Here is a 21,751-nt window from a genome sequence, read left to right as displayed (position 1 = left end):
GTGGGCTTATCCAAAATGTGAATGATGCCTGCAAAAAGCAGCAGCTATGGGAGCCTGACATATTAGCCCTTTCTGTGCTCATTATGTAGTGTTTGTGTAAGCTCTGACAGGCATAACGCTGTGTCTGACAGACTTAAATAATTCAATGTCAGCACTACGTCATTTTTAATAGATCTACTTATTTCCTGGACTTGAGCCCTTGAATTAGGCATACACACTTTAGAGGGCTACCTGAGCAGGTCCTGCTTCAGAATTCTTCTTAATACCAATTAATGTATCCGTTCTCTTCTTTTTTAGGAAGTGAATACAAATGAAAGACAGTACAGAATGTATGGACGCTGAAGCTGATGATTACCTCACTCTTGCCATAATAATGGATTACCGGTCCAACCATGAAGGATCGACCACAGCCCAGTTTGGCATCTGCAATTATACTTTGTGGATTCAAACTAGAAATTCTAAAAAATGATTCGCATCTTTTATTCTTTTTATTGATTGACTGTGTGTGTTTTAGTGATGCTCCCTTAGCACAATGACTAAAAGAGGTTCCAAAGGTAGGATTTGTTCTCAAACAGTACGAGTAAGTTGGGGATCATTAGCTTCAATAGATCTTTAAATGAAGTGGTTTGTAGCAGACAGTCCAAATGTGCTGATCATCCAGCGAAGGTCAATGACAGTGTCAGCTTTCGTCATTGAACTCACAGTTTTGGTGGTGGACATTTACACCTCTATATGAGTGGACACCTGTCCCATTCTTTTCTCTCCTGAAGAAGCCATTAAAAGTTTCTGAAGCCTTTGTCAGTAGCTCACCACATGTTGGAAACAAATGTTAGTAACATTATATTGTTTTTCATCATAAGCTCCACATACTTGTGTTCTTCCATAATTCATGCAATCTTGTCAACACCGATTCATTCCCTTTTTGAGACACAATGTAATCACACATTTGTAATCATGCCTTTTTGGATCATGAACATGACAGAAAAAAAGATCTTTGGGATAGATATGCTGTATCGTGACGCAATTCAATGACATGCATGGCGCTCAGCTCTACGTATGCATTTAGACGTACAAAACTGGCTGACCACAGTCGATGAAGATTTTGGTCCTCAGTGTATACAAATAGGTCAGTTTATATGCATAAAGCGTACAAATTCTGAAGAATGTGGGCCAGGTGTAGGCTGCATGCTACATACTAGCACCTACTCTACATTGTTGTACCTGACAAGAGCTAGCTCCTGGTTTGGATACGATTAGCCTCTTCCATCTTTAAAAATAGTGTGCGAGACATAGTACCCCGCCTTCCTCGTATATTTTGTACAACAATACAGGCATCAAATGGGCTACCCCTATGCGCTGTCTCTCTCTCACAATCTCATCTTATTTCACCTAATGCTAAGTCCTTGTTGCATACATTGACCGACTTCATATGTATTATGCATATCATTCTGTTTCACAGTGTATCATGTCAAAGAAATGGCACTGTGACACAAGCTTGGCTGCATTCCTGTTTAACATCTGATAACTCAGCAACTAGTGTTTTTAGTTTGGTGACTTCATGGAGCCATGCAGGGCTCTAGAGGTACAGCTGCTTAGCTTTCAGAAACTGATTTTTTTTTAGATATTTTGTACGAACTGATGATTTTTTTTATATTTCTGTATTTACTATATTTAGTTCAAACAAATAGTTTGAACTATATCTAAATAAATGGCTTATTTTCTTGTATTATCTAATATCTACATAAATTCACAAGGAAAAAACTATTTTCTCTGTGATTCACACTTTATCTCGAAATCAGAAATATGTTTGTCTTCTTTTGTTAATAGGGCATAAACAAAACATTTTAAAAAACTTCTTTTTATCAGATATCTCTACTTCTTCTTTTTCATAATCAATTCATTCTTTGACAGCTTGCTGCGAGGTAGATATTCTTGCTAATCTTCTCTGCCTACTTTTTCTCCGTGCCATTTGCTCATCTGTGAGGTTTTAGTGGCTACAAAACTGTGGTTATTGCACCCACAGTAAAAAGCTACAGCAGTAGGCTTATCGTCATCTACAGAGAAAAGGACTGGAGAACAATCATTAGCCAGGTCCTTGTTGAGAATAGATTCACCATTCATCCCCAACGCTACATTGTGATATCTTGTCCCTCCATTCTGTGGTTAGAATGTTTAAGTTCTCTCAGAGGTAAATGAAGATTTTATTTTTATTTTTTATTCTTTTAATGTTACGTTATTAATTTGCATAGCACTGATTTGTGACTGGAAGCCACTTAGTAGCACTAAGGCCAGTGGTACTAGTTACTGGTTGCAGAAAAACTGGTTGCAATTTCCGACCAGTAGTTTTCCAACCAGTAAAGCGTTTTATGAACCAACTTATGTACTAATAGGTCGGTTCATAAAATTCTGATTCAGTGAGGGTCCTATCCTGAGTAATGGGATAGGTCGAAGACTGGTTGCAGATTGGAACTCACTCTGATTGGAGACCGTCACTTGGATAGTGGTCTGCTAGGATCAGCAGACCATTATGTCTAAGATCACTTTTCAATAAGGTAAATGTATATCTTTTTTTATTGCAGCCTGCTTTCCTTTCAGAAAACAGTGTTGCATTTACAAAAAGATGGGGGTAGTCTCCTAGACCACTTCCTACTCCCCAACAAACATTGATAAAGGGGAAGGGGTCCCTACAGGACATCATCCATTTTGGGAATGGATTGTCACTCTGACTCTGGAGTCAATCACTTTTCAATAATTTGCAACCGGATTTTGGATGCAAAACATTGATGTATTGCATACTGAATTGGTATTTGGAAGGGACGTCAACAACATGCCCCTTTCAAATACTGAATCGGTGTAGAGTCGCTATCCCATTTTTTCAACTGGTAAAAGTTTACAGAGTTCTAAAATATTAGTACATTTTACAAAAGGACCAGATGTGCAAAGCATTTTTACAATTACAGAGTCTTGAGAAAGTGAAGAGTATACTTTTCATGGCTTCTTTGGTCGAGTCAGCAGTTGCTGAACAAATGTAGGGGTAGGGAAAGCTCTTCAATGAGAAATATTGAAAAAACGGTATGTTTTATTTTAGATGTGGGTTTTACAGACCTCTATGAGTCAGTCTAGGGGATTTACAGTTCATATTAAACAACAGGAAGTTCAGAGCTGAAAATAAGTGCAGCTGCTAAAACAGCTGTACGTTGGAAGCAAAGACTTTCCTGGGCCTTATAACGTGACATATGCTGTTTCTGGGACATCAAAATCGACAAGGGACTGAGATCATTACGTAGATTAGAAGGTATAGGGCTCAATCGACTGGCATTTATAGTACTGAACATCCACACGGCTAACATCTAAAGCCTGTAATATTCAATACAAAGTGACCTACATGACATCAGACAGAAGGTCTACGTGTGTCTACTTATGTCTAACATTTTGTGTAATTATTAGGCTTTTGAAAATATGGCACTGGAGATGTGAATTGAAAAGCATGCACTGATAAGCATCCGCACCTCTTACTAGTCCTACCAACAAACAGTTGGGAAAACAACACACAAGCAGCAGGAGTATTTAAAAAGATGTGCATTCTTTGTCACATTAGGATAATCTCCATAAGTGTAAGTGTCACTGTCCTGGAAGCATTTGAAATGGAAGAGTTACCAGTATTAGCATATGTTCCACCTGGGAGAAAATAGCAACACAGCCTTCATTTATAAGTGAACATTTTTGATATTTCATTGACAAAATAGATTTTCTATTGGAAATTACTGTAAGATATTCATGGTTAGACAGTTTTCTTGGTCCACTTAAGAATGCTGTAGAGCAGCGGCTCTTAACTTTTTGACTTATGCGGACCCCACTTAATCATTACTGGAATCTGAAAACCTCCACTGACTCATTACTGGAAATCATCGATCCCCACTGAGTCATTAGTGGAAGCCTGGTATCTCGACCTAAGCAATTCCCATGACTTGAACCTCAGAACAAACCATAAAATTATAGAAACAAGTAATCATCAAACAAATACCCTAATTTAATTCAGAAAGAACTATAAACTTATTAAAATTAAATCTCCTTTTAAACCTTTATAAATTTGGTTTCTAATTCAAAATGATGAAGCGATATGCTAAATTTCGGCATATCACTTTGTCTTATTTACACCTAATACATGCTTTGTTTCTGTTGGCGCTTCAACTGAGGCTATCCATCATCCATACTATAGTCTTTTTGCTATTACCACAAATGTATTTCTATACTTTAGAAAATTAAATAATATATGTAGATTCATAAACAGTCACAGACCCCCTGAGTAGCACCCGGGGTCCACGGACCACAGCTTACATTTGCAGATGTCTTGTGTGCAAAATGTTGGGACAAGTGTGGTTGTTCCATTTCAGCATGGCACAAAATCTTGTGCCATGAAATATATCACAGATCTGCATCATCACATGGTGTATACAGTTGACAGCCCTTTTGAATCTCCTACCTGTGAAGGGGAGGTTCCCATGTAAAAGATAAGCAATCAATGTGAGTAGCTGAGCACCGTTGTACAATTGAGGCATCATAACCTTAAATTTTTTACACATTCTTCTGCCCTTTCATGCTCAACTCTCCAATTTACCTATCAATGTTTGCCTTGTTTTATTAAAGTGATCCATACCTCACCATAGGCTGGATTTCCTGTTACAGCAATGTTCATGGTATGTTAAATCTTTAAAGATTGCTTGAACTCCCACATTTCTTGCTGCTATGGAAAATGCGAGGAAATTATGTCCTTAGAATCTAATCATGGCTGAACTATTGAGTGAAGTGCTTGGTTTTCATACCCCAGTGCAAGTACTAACATCTATCTCACAAGTCCAGCTCTGAATACTCCCCTCTTTAACTTGAGCAGCTGAAAGGCAGGGAACTTCAAAAGGCATGTGAAGTAGGAGGGAAGGGTATCAAATGGAAGGTATTTCTGCAGTTCTCATTAACAGAAGAACACCTGTGTCATTAAAAGCCTGACAAAGTACACTGATAGATTTGGAAAAAAACACCTTTGGATCTTGAATCAATAGCAAGAACAAAGTAGGGCATTACTGGACAGATGCTGATGACTTCATCATAATTTTAAAGTTGCATTCTGCACATGCCGAAACCATTTAATTAAATGCCTCGAAAGGTCCCAGATGAAGGCTGTTAGAGTGAGATTGTATCATTACCCCTTGACTGAGTTGTGATCCTACAGTGATGATTCTCGAAGCATCTCCCATCGTTGCCGGGCCAGAAGCCCAAATCATCTGGGTTTTCAAGGGTCCCTTACCACCTCTATCCATGCCCGATGCTATGGAGATGGATGTGGACCAGGATACCCCAGGGAATCTGCTGGTGGCTTAAGTCATGCTGATGTTGCAAGACCTGTGCTTGGATCTGAGGGAGTCCATTGCAGCTCCTAAAAGAATCCTTCTCATTGTAGCGATATCCAGAGGAGCAATCTAAGCTGCTGCTCCCAACCACACCAGCATGGTCAGGCTGATACTGCAGTGCTCCTACTATCACATTCTCAAACAACATTGTTATTCCCTCTCCATGCAGTCGGGACACCCCTCATGCAACCACAGAAGTCCATATCCCTTCTTTGTTGATGACTCCACACACAGCATCCACACCTTCTTATGTATGCCTGTGTGGAGAAGGGGCCCCTTCAAAGTAGGAAAAAATGCACATTGCGTGTACCACACAGTGACCATGATGAATAAATTGTCAACCTACTCTTATGGATCTCCAACCCTTCAACTACATTGAGGTTACCACTCTAAGCAATAGGAAAAGCCTTGTGAACAAAGTTCCTTGTTTTCCCCACTGTTGACACAATATAGAAACATGGTAAAGGTTGGTTGAACAGTTTGTGACCTTGGAAGACAGTAGAATGCTGAAACAATATAAATTGATCCCGTATTCCTGTTGTTATCTATGGCTCTTATTGAGAGCCAGTAGTATAAATAACTAATTCATAATTCGGTTACTCACTGTGCCTTTATCACAGTATTGATATATTGCCTCCCACTGCTGTTATGTCACCAAAGAATCTGCTCGCTAACTAAAGACCAGAGCACAGTGGGGAATGCTTAATAACTGTCTTCTGAGGTTACCCTACTTCTCCCACCTCCCTGTATTATTTGCAGCAGAGTGACACCCACGTTAATCCATCTCCCTCAGGCAGTGGCGTAACAAACCTTGAGGGGGCCCCCCTGCAGGGTACGTGAAGGGGTCCCCTCCGGACTCAATCTAGAGCTCCCAAGTAGAAGTGCGGTGCTGAAGGGGCCCCTGGAGGGTGAGGCCCCCCCCGCACCACGGGGCTGCAGGGGCCTGAGTTACGCCCCTGCCCTCAGGTACGTAGCCATCGACCAACATCCTAGCTGATCCATAAGATACACTATGCAGTGAAAGATGATCGGTGGGGCATGCATAACATAAAAATGTAGATGGCCAGCTGTAAAATTGAGTTTTCCACCTAAAGGATCAAAGAGACATCACAGACATTCAAACTTCACTTTCATTGTTTAATTGAGATAGCGTTTTCAGGCTGAAAAATGTAAATTGGTGGTAACACATATACACTACAAATTCTGAGGTGCCATAGTTATAGGTACATAAGTATTTTTGATCCCATACAAGAAATGTTGTCCCTAAAGGCGCATCGGTTGCTGTTATTTTGTGATGTTAGTTGTTTTACAGACATTCTAGTGCTACTTTAAAAAGCAAAAATCTGCCAAGTGTCCCTGTAGCCGAAACGTCTTTGTATTTTCCATCTTTGTTGATATTGAAAGCAGAGCAGCACATGTGACAGAGTGGAATGGGAAAGATCTGGAGCTGAGATGAAGCTAGGTTCACAGGGAATTGGTGGAAGTAGTCAGAAGCCAACATTCCTACTGTTAACCTTACTATACTTAAGCTAGGAATAACTGGAAATCTTCAGTTAGTATAGTTTAGTTTGAATTCATCTGAATGTAAAGAATGCAAAAAAGGGCAGCCATATATGTACATTTATTATCAATGGGCAGTTTGCTAATGGTCTGCTACCACTGTTTTCAAATCAGAGAAGACATCGAAAATAAAAAATAAGCCATTTTTTTATTTAAAATTTGTGATCTGCTTAAAATGCATGTACTTGAATATTGAGGGAGATGCATTGATATCTTAAGTGAGAATCAACATACAGCGGGAAACAACAATCTCTGATTCCTGACATACTCAAGGTGCTTGTTGCTTCTCCGGCAGAAGAAGAGGCCACTATAATATGGTGCTGTAGCGCACTGATATTCACTGTGGTGTGTTGCTCTTAACGTATTGACATTGGTTGTGTTGGGATTTTATTGAATTTGCAAACTGCTAACAAATGTCAAATTATGTTTTTTTTTTCTAATCGGTTATGTGGTTTTAAATGTGTCAGATAAAAAGAATCTGTGTTTTCTGCATGTGGGTCCTTAGCAGTTACTTCATACAAGTGTGAATTCTGTATTTTTTATGTACATACATTTTAAATATTCAACTCTCTAACTGTTTATTTGTAGATGTCTGATTTCATATGTCCTACGAGCAATATGATCACTTGCCATCATATAGTTCCATGGTTCAATCACATTTTTATAGGTATAAACACTATTAGACCCTCATTATAAGTTAGGCGGAATAGGGGGAGGTATTTTTCATATATGATAAATACCATTATGCCGAAGTGAAGTACTCACCACATGTGGTGAATACCTCCTATTCCTACATTTGTCTTGCAAATGAGGCTTTACATATGGAAATGATATTTAACACAACAAATTCTGCATGTTTAGCCTTTTTATGGGCCTTTTCCCTGGTAAACTTCATCAAGTTTAACCTGATGTAACTTGTCAGGGTAAACTGTGAAGGTGTGATAATCACACTACTCATAATTACGATCCCTGTGTAAACATTCTATTTAATTGTTTTTATATCATCTGTATCGCTCGAGACAGGGACCAAACATATGCAAGTCAGTTTTGACCCATCCGCAAAAACGACAGCCCAGGCCAACAAGCTCGGTTTTAGCTTTGGAATAGGCATATTAAAAAAGTAAGCTTTTAAAGAGTAATTTTAAAAATCATAAGTTCCACAATGGGTCACCACGCTGTATTTGCACCATATGTTGACAGATATGACTATATGTGTCTGTAATGAAGAAATATTTTGACCTCATTTATAGACTGCCTCCATATCTTGTCTGTGAGGCAGAGGATGGGTTCTGTATCCAGTGTTTATTGGTTTATGAGCACACCATGGTTTTCCAACATTTATACATGGTCTTGTATTGGTGAAAAAGGATTAAAAAAAATCTCTCAATGTCCTAGACGGGTTTAAAGGGCTTCTGCTGGCATGTGTTTTAATAAGGTTGCCAAGGACATCCTGTAGTGCTCACGGATTGGGCTATATACTTTGCATGTGGTTAATATTCAAATTAATTTCACTGGACATTAATAGTTATTTGTATGAATTAATAATACTAGAAAATACATGTATTAGATTCCAGCTGTCAGAGAAGATGTGTGTTTTAGTGTGATCATATGTATTCTTACATCTGGGGATTCGCATAGTGTAAGAGAAAGGCTACATGAAATAGCCACTTTTTTGTATCTTCAGATTCAACTGCATATTTGAATCTATATTACTAATGCTGCGTTTATCCATATCTATGAATTAATTTGGGGCTATCATTAACTAAGAGGTTAATATGGCTCCACGACTCAGTGGCTGCAATGATAATATATTTCATTGTAGATTCAATAAATATTTTTGTACATATGGTTGAAATCGTTTTTCTACAATAAATACATATTGTTTCAAGAATGTATCTGTGTGCTGTCCTTCTTGTCCAAATACTTCTTCCTAATTGCAAATGATTACTGTTAGTATCGAAGGTTTTGACTGGATCGATGAACCTTTCTCCCATGGTCAGTACATTATTTAATTTGTAAAAACAATTAAGTTCAGTGGTAGGAAGTTCAACTTAGGAGCCTTCTGCCAATGCTACTGATTACCAAATTCGCCATGTAACAAAGCTGCCTCATTTTGACTCCACCTCATGTTTCTTTTTTCCCCAATGCTACACTTCTTGCTTCCACAAAAATTAAGTGAGGTTATCAAGTAATGCAAGGCCACCGTGCATGGCCCTCTATGACTTGATACATCTACAGGAATGCAAGATAGCATAAATCGCTGCCTTGTGTTGCTCTGCAGCAGGAAGCAATTTCATGGGTTGAGTGTGGGTGTTCTCACGCATCCACCCATGGATTATGGGGCATTCCCAGATTTACCATTAGAGGTAGACCTGGGAATGCAGTAAAATGTCACGCCTCTCCAGGTGAGGTGAAAAAAGGAGAAATATATTTATTTCTCCTCATTTGTTCCTCTTTCTACATGTGCCGCATTCTGCAGCACACATAGAAAGAAGAAAATGTCTTGCAGGGTTGTTTTTGTGCAGGAAGGTGTATAATGGTAAACACCATTAAATAAAATGGGGTAACCCAAAAAGGTCTAGGACCTGGGTATCAAACAATATTACAAAACAATGGTCCATAGACTATTACTTTTCAATATCACAATTAGTCAATGTTTACTAATTGAAACTTTCAAAGTTGAAAACGTGAAAAATTTGAAACTGTATTGAATACAGAAAATATTTTTAATGTTTGTTTTGTCTAAACTCATTGTACATTGGTATGTATAGAACATCTTACTGCCCAATTTTGCAATCAATGTAAATTACTTCTCCACCTCCATCTTTTGGGAGAATTGTAGGTTTCAATACCTGAATTTGGATTTTACAATACCTTGTCTCACACCGCATGAATTGTGCTCGTAATTCTGAATGCTGGTTAAACATCGGGTCTTCTAGAATAACCTAAAACTGTGTAGAACGATTACTTTTGACTATGTGATAATAGAAACCAACTCACATGTATTGTTTAATTCTTTTATAAAATGTTTAATATTTTGTGTTTACTTGCAATAACCCCAATTTGAATTATTATTTGTGAATTGGGCCTCTATCTGTGAATGTCGAACCGGACTATCCTTCCCGGGTCCACTTTCCAATAGCTAAGATTGGATTCGGGGCTTTCTACCGTTTCAAAATGGTGCCTGGTTAGATACATTCTTTACGCTTCAAGTGGGTCGCAATTATTTAACCCCAAAGAATTTTCCAATATGGAATCAAGAGTATATCCAGTATCAGGGGTGAGTCCACTAATTTAAGCCTTTGATGAACTTCTCTTACTTCGGAAGGCACATATCATATTTCAGTCCCCTTTTTATGTTTGGTTTCTTAAAAAAACAAGCATTTCCGCATTAGCGGTCGTCGCGCACTGGCCCAGACGAGAGATACTTATTGAACCGACGTTATGTCACTCGAACTAGTTAAGCTCCTTTGTGGACTATTTAGAGCCATTATTGTTACGAGAGAATTTACTTTTTTCGATAATAATTGGTCCTTGTTTTTTCCGTATAGCGGTCCAACTTTGAGAGGACCTTTTGAGACACGGCAGTACTTTAACAAGCATCTGTACGACGTAACTGCTGAAGGTACTAGTCCAAAAATCATCCCTCACAACTTATTGAAATGGTAATATCATTACTTTGATTTTCCCTGTTGAATTTCTTTTGGGGAATGGATTCTTAATGAATAAGTATACACCAATTCCTTTATTGATTTTGTAGGGACCTCACAGCCTTCTAGAGAGAAATCCGAGAGTGATACTGCCTTCTCTGGAGACATCCTAGTGTGATCCTTCCTTGTGGGTGACTCGAACTTGTAAATCACAAGGTATTTCCAATTGAATCCAATTAATTATTTACATTTCTGGTAACTAGGTTTTATTAGTTTTAGGTCCTCAAAAACGTTATTGTTTTTTAGGAGGACATCTCATTAATTGACAAAAGGAAGAAGAATAATACACTAGAAATACCCACGCCGTGAGGGTAAGCAAATAGCCTTGAGCATTCCTTGAGCTCGTTTTTTTTATATTTCATAGCAACAGCTCACTTAGACATATTTTTCTTGTTTTATAGGGTCAGCCACAAACTTAAGGTTGCCCGTTGTTTTTATAGTCCTGATGAAGACTCGCATGGCCCAGGCTTAATTCACCGTCAGGCCCCAAGTCGAGTCGAAACTTCGACGCCCCCGCCCTTGATATTTGACCTGGATCTATATACCCCAACCTTTCTGTGCACTACAATTTATCAAATATATGAGTTGTTCAAATATATTGATATTATGGATGAATTGATTCAAGGCCAGGCCATATAAAATGGATGATTTTTGATCCACTTTGGGATATAACTAAACAGTGTTTTGTGTTTTAAGTTCACCAATTTCTGTATTTCTTTTCCTTTTCACCAACACAACTTTGTTCTATTCACATCTTCCTATCTTGCATGCTCCCCTCGGGGCAACCAATATGACCCGTATGTATTGTTAATCGTTTATATCTTCGAATGGGGATAAATGAATAAATTGCCTTTGATTATATGTTTTGCTGTTGCGTTTTGTGACATTGATGCATTTATTGATTTAGAGTAGATTGTTCATACTCGTGAAAGTTTCAATTAGTAAACATTGACTAATTGTGATATTGAAAAGTAATAGTCTATGGACCATTGTTTTGTAATATTATAATGGTAAACACAGCACATTCCTGCCCTTTCACGTAGCACAGCAAGGTGGCTTGTTGCATTGTGCTAAGTTAAAGGATGATAAATCTGGGCGTAAATGCATAGAAAGTTCATACCTGTATTTTTGCTTTACTAATATGATAGACAGTATCTAATCTTGAGAAAATATTTAAATTGCCACAAAAATAAATATTTTCAACCTCACTCCTTCCCTAACACCATATCTAAATATGTGTTTTTAATGTTGATTTAAACAAGTCAAAAATACCATTTGACTTACGGCTAAACTGAGCCTCAACTTGGATTAAGGGGAAGCGGCAAGAAAACCAGTACAAATTGATAATACTGTTAACTTGACTGTAAACTTGGCCAATAATACCTCAGAATTTAAGTGATGCTGATTTGTCTTAAAAGTAGAATATGCATTGAAGCATGTGGGGAAAATCAAGCCTACATCCATAAAATATAGAATTATAGATGAGTAACAGTCAATGATGGTGATGTTTTTCAACAAGGGGTTGGTTCTTAGTGACATCAAATTAAGAGATAAGCTTGAGTTTTCAATATTTCACTCTAAACCCAAGATGTTATACATCCCTGTGATTCACTTTTTACCAATCTATAACTTTATGTTTTGTCTGGCTCCCAAAACGATCTTCCCCTGCTTTCAACTGCTAAACAGGGGCAAAGGAGTAATGGGGGATCCATACATAACATTGCCTCTCCTCCTATATCCCACATGTAAAAACAAATACAAGATCCCCTGCTAACCACCTTCACCTCTCTCTGTGCCTCTGTATTCTTCTCTTCTAGAAGAGGAGCTCCTTGCTTTCCAGCGCTGCTCTAAGTGGCTCTAAAAGACCCCAGTCAAGGAAGCCTGGAATTCTTTTATTATGTAGCAACAGTAATTAACAAGTTCTGTTACCCACTGCTGTTATATTACAGCAGTGAATTACTGGTTTCTAAATTCAGTCATTCACACTGATGGCTCTCTATCAGAGCCATGCATAGTAAAGAAAATTATTTATTGTAGAATCCTGTGAGGACAGAGGTCTTTAAAAGTTCTCCATCTACAGAGGCACCAGCAATCCGAGCAAACAAATCGAAGAAACAAAATTTGCTTGAGTTAGGTGATGAGTTTGTAAGAGTATTGGAAAACCATAGACCTGACGCTTTTGTATGTCAAACAGGAGTAGGCACTGAAGTCCGTTTTTCCTAGATTTGGAAAATTAGCTGCGATAGAAAAACTTAGGACACCTGACAGGGGGATAATAAACACTATGGGTAAGCTGAGCCCAACCCCCAACCATGTTCATGAGCGCAATTGGGGAAAAAACAATGGAACGCAGAAGGCGAGAGCCGTGGAAGCATTCTGTTAGAAAAGGGTAGTGTGGTGCAGAGCTGGCGGGCCAAACTCCGGAGGAAACGTGTAAAGCATCCGCGCAGCACTCACAGGCGACACACCAGGCACACTACAAAAAGAGACTCCACATCAGGTTGCATGAAAAATAACTTGTGTATTATAAAACACACTAGAATGCAGAACACAGGTGCATATCTTCCGTGCCAGCCGGCACCGGGTAACTATTCACAGGGGACTATTTACAAGGCAGGGCCAATCAGGCCGCTGCCAGAACCATCACAAGGTACAATTAGGATAAAGGTAAGTGCAAAGAATACATGTAAAGTCCATCAGCTTTAGGGGAAGCCATTGGGCATCATCCTGAGCATAAGGGCATTATACATAAGACAAAGGCCCATTTTGCATAAACATATTAGCATCTTAGGGGTAGAACACCACCTTAGACATAGCATTAGGCCTAAACATCTGCATGAGGCATCATTATGGCGTAAACCACACATCCTGCAACGAAAACATCATGGCGTCACAATAGGCAACATCACAGGCTTTGCCTTAGGCCAGAAACACGTTATGCATAACATTAGGCAGGGAACCCTCAGTAGCATATATGCATTAGGCATGAAAACCACAACAGCATAAAGGCATTTCGTTAGCGTGAAAACATGAGGCATATCATTAAGCGTACAACCGTCCTTGGCATAAATGCGTGAACATGAGCACCTAAACAACACTTTAGGCACCATGGTAGGTATAACCATAATAACATGGAGGGAACAGCATTAGTATGTGGCACCTCCGTAGCATGAAAGCACTAGGCCCAGAACCTGCAGTGGCATGAACACAGTAGCGCAGGCCTGGGATAAAAACATTGTTGTAGGGCATTAGGCATAAAAGCACATTCTGCACAGGACCATCAGTGTAGGCATTAGAACGGGTCAGTTAGGGGAAATCAAAAGGGCATAGGTGCAATATCTCCCAACCTAACTTACATTATGCATACCCTTATTCGAACGGGGCCTAAAATATGATGTGTAGGCCTCCTCTGTGGGGTGGAGACACAGTACCTAACCAATGTGGGGCATCTCAATAGGCATGAGTACAGAAAATTGTTAGGCATGCCAACCGTACCTCAGTGGCATCCAGAACATCAGCAGGAATGCCTTACACCCCTTGAGTGCCCTGGCCAATACGATGAACTGGCAGAGCCCCCACTGAGACTCTTAAGTCCAAACAATGCCTCGCGTTGCAATTGCCCACTGTCCAGCGGACAGTTGTAGAAGATGCAGTCACCAAGTTACTGGGCCGTCCTGGGGATGTGGGAGTCACTCTTCGGGGACTCTAAAATACGAGAAACTGCCCCCCAGATGCTGCAGCTGCCCACTATTGGACGGGCAGCTGTAAACCCAACCTGGGCACCACGGTATCCTCAGAGCCACACATGGGGGGAGGCGGGCACCAACCACGTGCCCCAACACCACCCCCCACCAAGCTCAGTCTGAGCCCCACTCACTGGTCTCTCTCTGACGTCTTGACAGCAATCTCCGGGCACCGGCACTGTGCCCCGATAGGCCCCTTCCTGTTGGCAGCCGGAATGGAGCACGGCCTGCTCCGGCTTCTTCTGTGGCTGCGGGGCACCCTCACCACGCGGAGCCCTGCATGCGGCACACTGCCTCTTTCCGTGGCCTCAGGAGCTTCCTTCAGCACCACAGCAGGCCACCGCTCTCCTCCTTTCCTGGGAGCACCGACCACCGCAGCACCTCTCCCAGCTTCACCCGGGCCCCCTCCCGGGACTTCAATGAAGATCCCGAGCGCCTCCTCACAGTCTTGTAGGCCCCGTCCACAGTCAGGCAAGTGTGCCTGGCTTCCTGGTCGGGCCGGGACTGTTCTCCAGCCCGCGGTGGTGAATTGCGGCACGTTTAAAGTGCGGGGTGGGCTCCCTCCTTTAATCCCAACTAAGGCCACAGTGTACACAAAGGCGGAGTGGGCACCCGCTCTGGTTGCACTCAGCGGCCCGCTTCTCCATCTCCGCGGCGATGCAATGATGTGTCACGTTCCTTGATGTGTGCGCAAGACAACTGTGAGCTATAAAACACTATATGGTTGGTTTGTAAAACCTGAGAAACGCAAGCCATATATGGCAGGTACTATAAGAGTGACGGTGAAATGGTTACTTACATGGTGGACATGTAAGAAAATTAGAATGTTTCGAAAGTAAATGATGACTGCCACATAAAGAACACTGGGAACCGCATTCCGAAGGGCCCAGACTAGTACAGATATGCCCGCAAAAATATTAGCAAAAATTACAATGGAGATATCACATTTGTTGTTATTGGTCATCAGGGTCAGTGCGCAGAAAGCAACATATTTAATCAAGGATAACAGAAAAATCCATGATATTTTGGTAGTATTTTTTAGCTGTATTGCACAAGAACACCAGGTAGTTACATATTCATCATTTTGGAAGCATCTTCAAGGAAAATATGTATAAGAACACAAACAGTCAATCAATCAGCATTTCTAAAATGCAGCTTATCACCCCGGGCGATACCTAGGTGCTGGGGTGTGGTGAGCCTCAGTTGAACAGCCAGGTCTTAACTCCCTTCCTAATGTCACTGAGTGAAGTGAAGGTTGGGAGGCGGAGCAAGAAGGTAATTCCCGGACTTGGCGGCGAGGTAAGAGAAAGAACGAGCTTCACTGAGAGTTCGCCGGATGTAAAGGACGTGAGTCAGGGTGAAGGAGGCAGATCGAAGGTATCCGGTCAGTTGGTGGAAGGTCAGGCGATAGTAGATGTAGGAGGGTGCAATGTTGTGGTGAGCCTTGTAGGCGAAGGACAACAGATTGAAGTGGTATCTCTTCTGTACAAGTAGCCAGTGGTGGTTTCTGAGGTGGTGCTGATGCTGGTGCATCTGGGGAGGTTGAGGATGAGCCTGGTTGTGGTGTTCTGTATGGTCCGTAGTTGTTTAAGTGGCTGGATAGTGGTTCCGGGGTACAGTGAATTCCTGTAGTCCAGTCAGCTGGTGACAAGGGCTTCAATCACAGTTTTCCTGATCCACCTGAAGATCTTGTGAAGCATGCAGAGGATGTGGAAGAAGAAAGAGTCTACTGCATTGACCTGGTGCTTCGCGGAGAGATCGCTCTCAAGGACGATGCCGAGGTTGCGGGCGTGGGTTAGGTGAGGGTCCGAGTGCAATGGGCCACCATTTGGCATCCCATGGTTAGTTGCTCCTTCTGAAGATGAGAACTTCTGTCTTGCCAGTGTTCTGTTTCAGGCAGTTGAATCTCATACAGTCGGCAATGTTAGTCATGGCTTTCTGAAATTGCATCTGGTGGTGGCGGTGTCTTTCATGAGGGAGAGATGAGTTGGGTGTCATCCGTGTTTGTGTTGGGATGATGTTGAGTCTGTAGGTGCGGACGATGTCAGGCAATGGAGTCATGTAGGCATAAAAGCATTTGGGGCTGAGGGATGGTCCTTGGGGGACCCGGCAGATGATGCTTTTGAGTTTGGATGTTAATGGTGGCAGGCAGATTTTCCTTGTGTGCCCTGAGATGAAGAAGGAGATCCACTTGAGGGTGTTGAAAGGTCAAGTAGGGTAAGGATGTTGAGGTCACTGAGGAAGATGTAGTGCCTGGAGTCAATTGCCAGGGGGCAATGACTTTGGAGATGGTGTTTCAGAGGACGGGGGTCCAGGGTTTTGTAGGCAAGGGTTCCTCAGATGGTTGTGTTTGCGTCAAATCAGATTTGGAAGTTGAGGTATTACATGGTTGATGAAATAGCGCCTTCGGTGGTGGTGCTTTGGAGGGTCTTCTTGTGGATGATGGTGATGCCTCCTCCGTGTTTGATGGTGCAATCTCTGTGTATCATCTTCTAGGCATGGGGCATCATGTTCACAATGACGGTGATTGAGGATGGTGTGAGCTAGGTCTTGGTGATAAACATCATGCTGGAGGTGGAAGTGGCAATGGTGTTCCAGATTTCTGTGGCGTGCTTGCAATGGGACCGAACATTGAGCAGCATGCACTGGAGCTGTACTAAAGGGTTGGAAGTCAGTTGTGTAGTTGCGCCAAGGGTTTCGGTGCTGTAGGTGAACCAGAAGCGGTGACAGATGAAGGGTCCTCCATGTGTCTTGGGGAGGTGGTGCAGCAGTTGTTGTGGCCTCTTGGGGCCAGGAGCTCGGTGGTAGTGTGGCGATAGTTGGCAGGAGAGCTAGGGGTCCTGGCGCTGGGCGCGGTCACGGCACAGACGGGCTTGCCTTAGGCATGCAGTAGTGCTGGGAGGTGGGTTGGGCTGTCGGAGAGAATGAGAACGGGACAACCAGCGTTGGGTGAATGGCAGGATGAGTGCACTGAGGGGACCAGAGGAATTAACAAAAGTGGCCTAAATAAATAAAATAAACATAAAGCCATCACCAAAAACTGACTGAAAAAATGACTCAACGAAATGTGCAAAAAGCTGCGAGCACCCGGAATTGATGGTTTGACCAATCCTGAGGGTCTCAGGACTGGTCGCAGGCACCAGAGTAAGGGGCTAGGATGAGGCTGATGGCAGCGGCACACGTCAAGGAGGTCAGGACCACTCCAGTACCTGGTTATGTTATAATGTGCATACCTCTAGAATGCAATATCACCTAGGAAGGTTTTCTGATGCTGAGCAGGTGTGAGTCCAGCCAAACATAGAGCCTAGTGGGACTGCTCGAAAAGCCAAGTCTTCAGTTTTGTGCAGAATTCAAGAAGTGAGGAGGAGGCTCTTATGTGTAGTGGCAGGTAATTCCACACTTTATGAGCTATATTGAAGAATGTTTGACCACCTGTCTGGTCTTCCATTTGCGTGGGATGTATGCAATTAGAAGTCTGGACCAGCGGAGGTCTCACAAACGTTTTTGAAAGCAGATGCAATTGTTGAGATATGCTGGACTAATATTGTGTAGTGCAGGTTGGGTACAAAAAGAGTGCTGAGTTGACACAGGTAGAGATAGAGGATGCATCAGAGAAAGTTGTAATAGAGAATAAGCAGAGAGAAAGGAAAGTGTGGGAGAGAATGTTGAAAAAACAGAGCTGGATATAGAGTGAGGTACTAAAAAACGAATAACATAGTAAGCAAGATAAGGTTGAGGGAACAGAGTTGGAGAGAGAGTGCTGAAGTAGAGATAAAGCTGAGAAAGAGGCAGAGAGAGACGAGGTATGGAGTGGAGTAGAGCGATGAGGTAAAAAGAGAGCTGAGTTTAGAAGTGGTGACACTAATGGAGGAAAGATACAGTACGATTAAAACAAGGTAGTGAGTTTCAGCGAAAGGCATAAGGGGTAGTGTGAGCTGAGGCAGATGGAGGGTAGAGAGGTAGAGAATTGAAGGTACTCACAGAGGGGTAAAGAGAGGATGTCATTAAAAAAGGTAGAAAGCAGTGGAGGACACAGGTGTATTGAGAGACAAAGGTGAGGTAGACATAAGTAAAGAAGAGAGAGTTGAGAGAGGGGTCAAGGTAAAGAGATGTATAGCAAGTTAGAGAGAAAGACTATTGTGTGATTAGGGTGGTGTAATTTGCATTTTTTTAAATATTTTAGCAATATGAAAACTTCTTGAGCATTTCATTTTGATTTTCTTTATCTGCGCTGTATGCATGGCTACTAATGTCAATCCTAATGTAGGTGTGACACTAAAGAAGCCGATTAAGCCCGCTCCGCTGCAGGCCCCCGGGTCCCAGCGCCGCCGGGAGTCCAGTCAATTAGTGCACCCGTGGGGGGACGGCACACACCCACCGCCTTGGGATTAACCTGCAGGTGTGCTCTCGTTACCTCCAAGGGGCACCATCAGCACTGGGAAAGGCAGGTGGTACTGGACTTAGTGGGAAATTCTCCTCCGACCCCGGCTTCTGCTGCTGTAACTCCCGTCTGTGAACTGGGACCTTTACTGTGGCGGTACACTGTCCCCAATGCGGCTGACCGCCCAATCTAGCGGCATATCGGTAAGGAGCTTGACTCATCCACTGCCTCTCAGTAATGTAGTTCTGATCCGGGCGCAGACCTCATCACACTCTCGGCCTCCCCTCCGTGTGCGGGCCCTAACCACGGTCTCTCATGTTGCCGACAGCCACCCTCCTGCGCGCCAATCTCAGCTCTGATAACTACTTCAGGGCCCCGCCTCCGACTCAGTAGAGGCCTCAAACTCCGCCGGCTACAGAGCTTTGAGTGCCGCTCTCAGAGCCCCGATGTTGGGCTCAGCAGGTTCCCCGTACGTTGTGGAGACACCTCCGCTGCCCAGGTCACAGATGAAGCAGTCAAAATAGATGATGGGGAGAAAGGTCGACGTAGCCACCCCCCCCATTTCTTTAGTTTTTAAAATATTTTATTGTTAATATTTTGTTTGTTTTTAATTTTGAACTTACTGGAGTGCGAATATTAATTGTTACCCCTCTGCAATCCAACACTTTCCCTACTGTTGCACTGATTAGAGTTGGAATAGTAATTGTTACCCCTCCGCTATCCAACACTTTCCCTATTGGAACACTTATTGGAATTGGAATAGTAATTTCTACCCCTCCGCTATCTAACACTTTCCCTATTGTTGCACTGCCTGGAGTAGGAAAAGTAAATGTTATCTCTCCGCTATCCAACACTTTCTCCACTGTTACAATTGTTGGGTGGGAATAATAAATTGCATCCCTCCGCAATCCAACAATGTCCCTACTGTTGCACTGACTGGAGTGGGAATAGTAATTTTTACCCTTCTGCTATTCAACACTTTCCCTTCTGTTGCACTCATTGGTGTCAGAATAGTACATTTTATCCCTCCGCGATCCAACACTTTGCCTACTGTCACACTTTTTGGAGTGGGAATATTAATTTTTACCCCTCCCCTATCTATCTATATCCATCTATCTATCTATCTATCTATCTATCTATCTATCTATCTATCTATCTATCTATCTATCTATCTATCTATCTATCTATCTATCTATCTATCTATCTATCTATCTCACTTTGTCGATAGCTGGCTCGTTTCTACATGGGTAATCTCATTTGCTTTAGGGACTGTGCCCGGATTTCTGGGGCGAAACAAAATAAAGTAAATACATCATAGAACACCATGACTCTGAATTAGAACTACAGGCCATGTTGCTCCTGCAGTCTCTCAAAGGAACAACTTGAGCCTATCACCAACATGAACGCAATGTGAATACCAATGGAACAAAGTAACTGTCAGTATGTCTCTATCGAATATACTAAACTTAACTGTGAGTGCCAGCTAGCTCAGAGGTCACTAGAAACTTTCTCGAATACACAAGAAGGAATTAGCCTTTGACAACCGCATAAACATGACAACTTGTGTTTCTCTAGGACTGGAACAAATATCTTCAGAGTCGTGGAAACAATCGATAACTATTTTACTCAGTCAATCGTGCATGCTTCGTTTCTACAGAGTTGCAGAAAAATAGTGAGACGGGCGTTTTCAATAAAAAGGTTTATTGAACAGTCTTCTTTTTCATGCAAGAGAGGTGAACTGCTACAATCGTTAGACGAAATGCAAAGTATAATGCGTACATCGCAAACAGTGATATAAAATAATACTGTAATAGCATTGTCTTGTGCTACGACATATATAAAAATACATACATAAATAACACCGGCTAAAATACTCAACTGGTGCTTCTAAAATACGCCTACCCCAATGTACCTAACCTAGGTCTAGTACCAGGGAAGAAGTAGGTGCTGCTTAGCATACGTTTTAGTTCTGCCAAGAACTGCTAAAGGTTTTTCTAGGTTCTAATCAGCTCCATACCTTTAGAATGAACGAGGTTGGTATCTCTGTCTCGGACTCGATTTCCCAACACCCCACAAGGGTAGTCAGAAACACTGGAGCTGGCTTCTCGGCAGAGGAGGACAGCTTCTTGTCAGTGCGTCAGCTGGAGAGTCGGCTTTCTTCGGCACTTGTTGTAGCAAGCTGCGTCAGGCAAGTAGGTAGTCGAACTGCACTGAACCACACCGTGCTTTGCCATAGCAAGTGCAGGTATATTTATACCTTGAAGGTGTTTAGGAATGCCAGCTTTGACGTAAAGTCGGGCATATGAACGTCATGGATAAACCCCTAAGGAATAGTTGTTCACGCATAATAAATGAGTTCTTGGAGAAATCAATATCCAGGCTAGGGGAAGTCGCTAACAGCTTAAGAGTCTGGTTTTCCAAGAAATCGTTGTGCCGTTGATGAACGGATGAAAGTACCCCTGCCTGTATTTGGATAGCATGGGCTATGCCTAAATAAGGACTGGATTTCTATGCCTAAATAAGGGCAAAGCAAATTGTACCTATATAAGGGCATGAATCGGGAAAATTCATTTGGAATCTAAAACGCCATACAACACCCACTCCACTTTCTTATGTACGACATTTCTAATTTCTAAACATGTGAAACATATCTAAAATATATCTACACATGAAGTGTGAGAATCCCACCCAAAAATACATAAAAATGCATTTGAACTGGTTGTACACATAAGCATTGGTGCTGTGTGCATTAAAGCAATGTTTCATTCTAAGCATATTTTTACAGTTAAATGCTAAATAAATGAAATATGAAAATATACATTTATAAAAAGTGGCTCGTAAATACAGAAGAAAAAAGCTGAAACCATTTCATGTCAGATTACATAAAACTGTATGTGGACAAGGTCAAATATTGTCTGGAAGTATCCAAAGAGTTCGTGTTCTCTATGAATA

At 41.8% G+C, this 21,751-nt stretch overlaps 1 protein-coding gene across 1 annotated transcript in view; it reads left to right on the top strand.

The window, feature by feature from the left end:
- The window catches only part of LOC144773831 (interphotoreceptor matrix proteoglycan 2-like), an 896,924-nt gene extending 896,504 nt beyond the window's left edge, over positions 1 to 420 (top strand). Inside the window, exon 19 of the mRNA XM_078658926.1 lies at positions 298 to 420. The gene's annotated coding sequence lies outside the window, so the exon portion shown is untranslated. The remainder of the gene's footprint in view (positions 1 to 297) is intronic.
- The last annotated feature ends 21,331 nt before the right edge of the window (positions 421 to 21,751 follow it).

The sequence above is a fragment of the Lissotriton helveticus genome, chromosome 8, assembly GCF_964261635.1.
Source record: "Lissotriton helveticus chromosome 8, aLisHel1.1, whole genome shotgun sequence".
Taxonomy (NCBI): Eukaryota; Metazoa; Chordata; class Amphibia; order Caudata; family Salamandridae; genus Lissotriton; species Lissotriton helveticus.
Note: the sequence above shows the minus strand (reverse complement) of the source record. Positions and strands in the feature narration are given on the sequence as shown.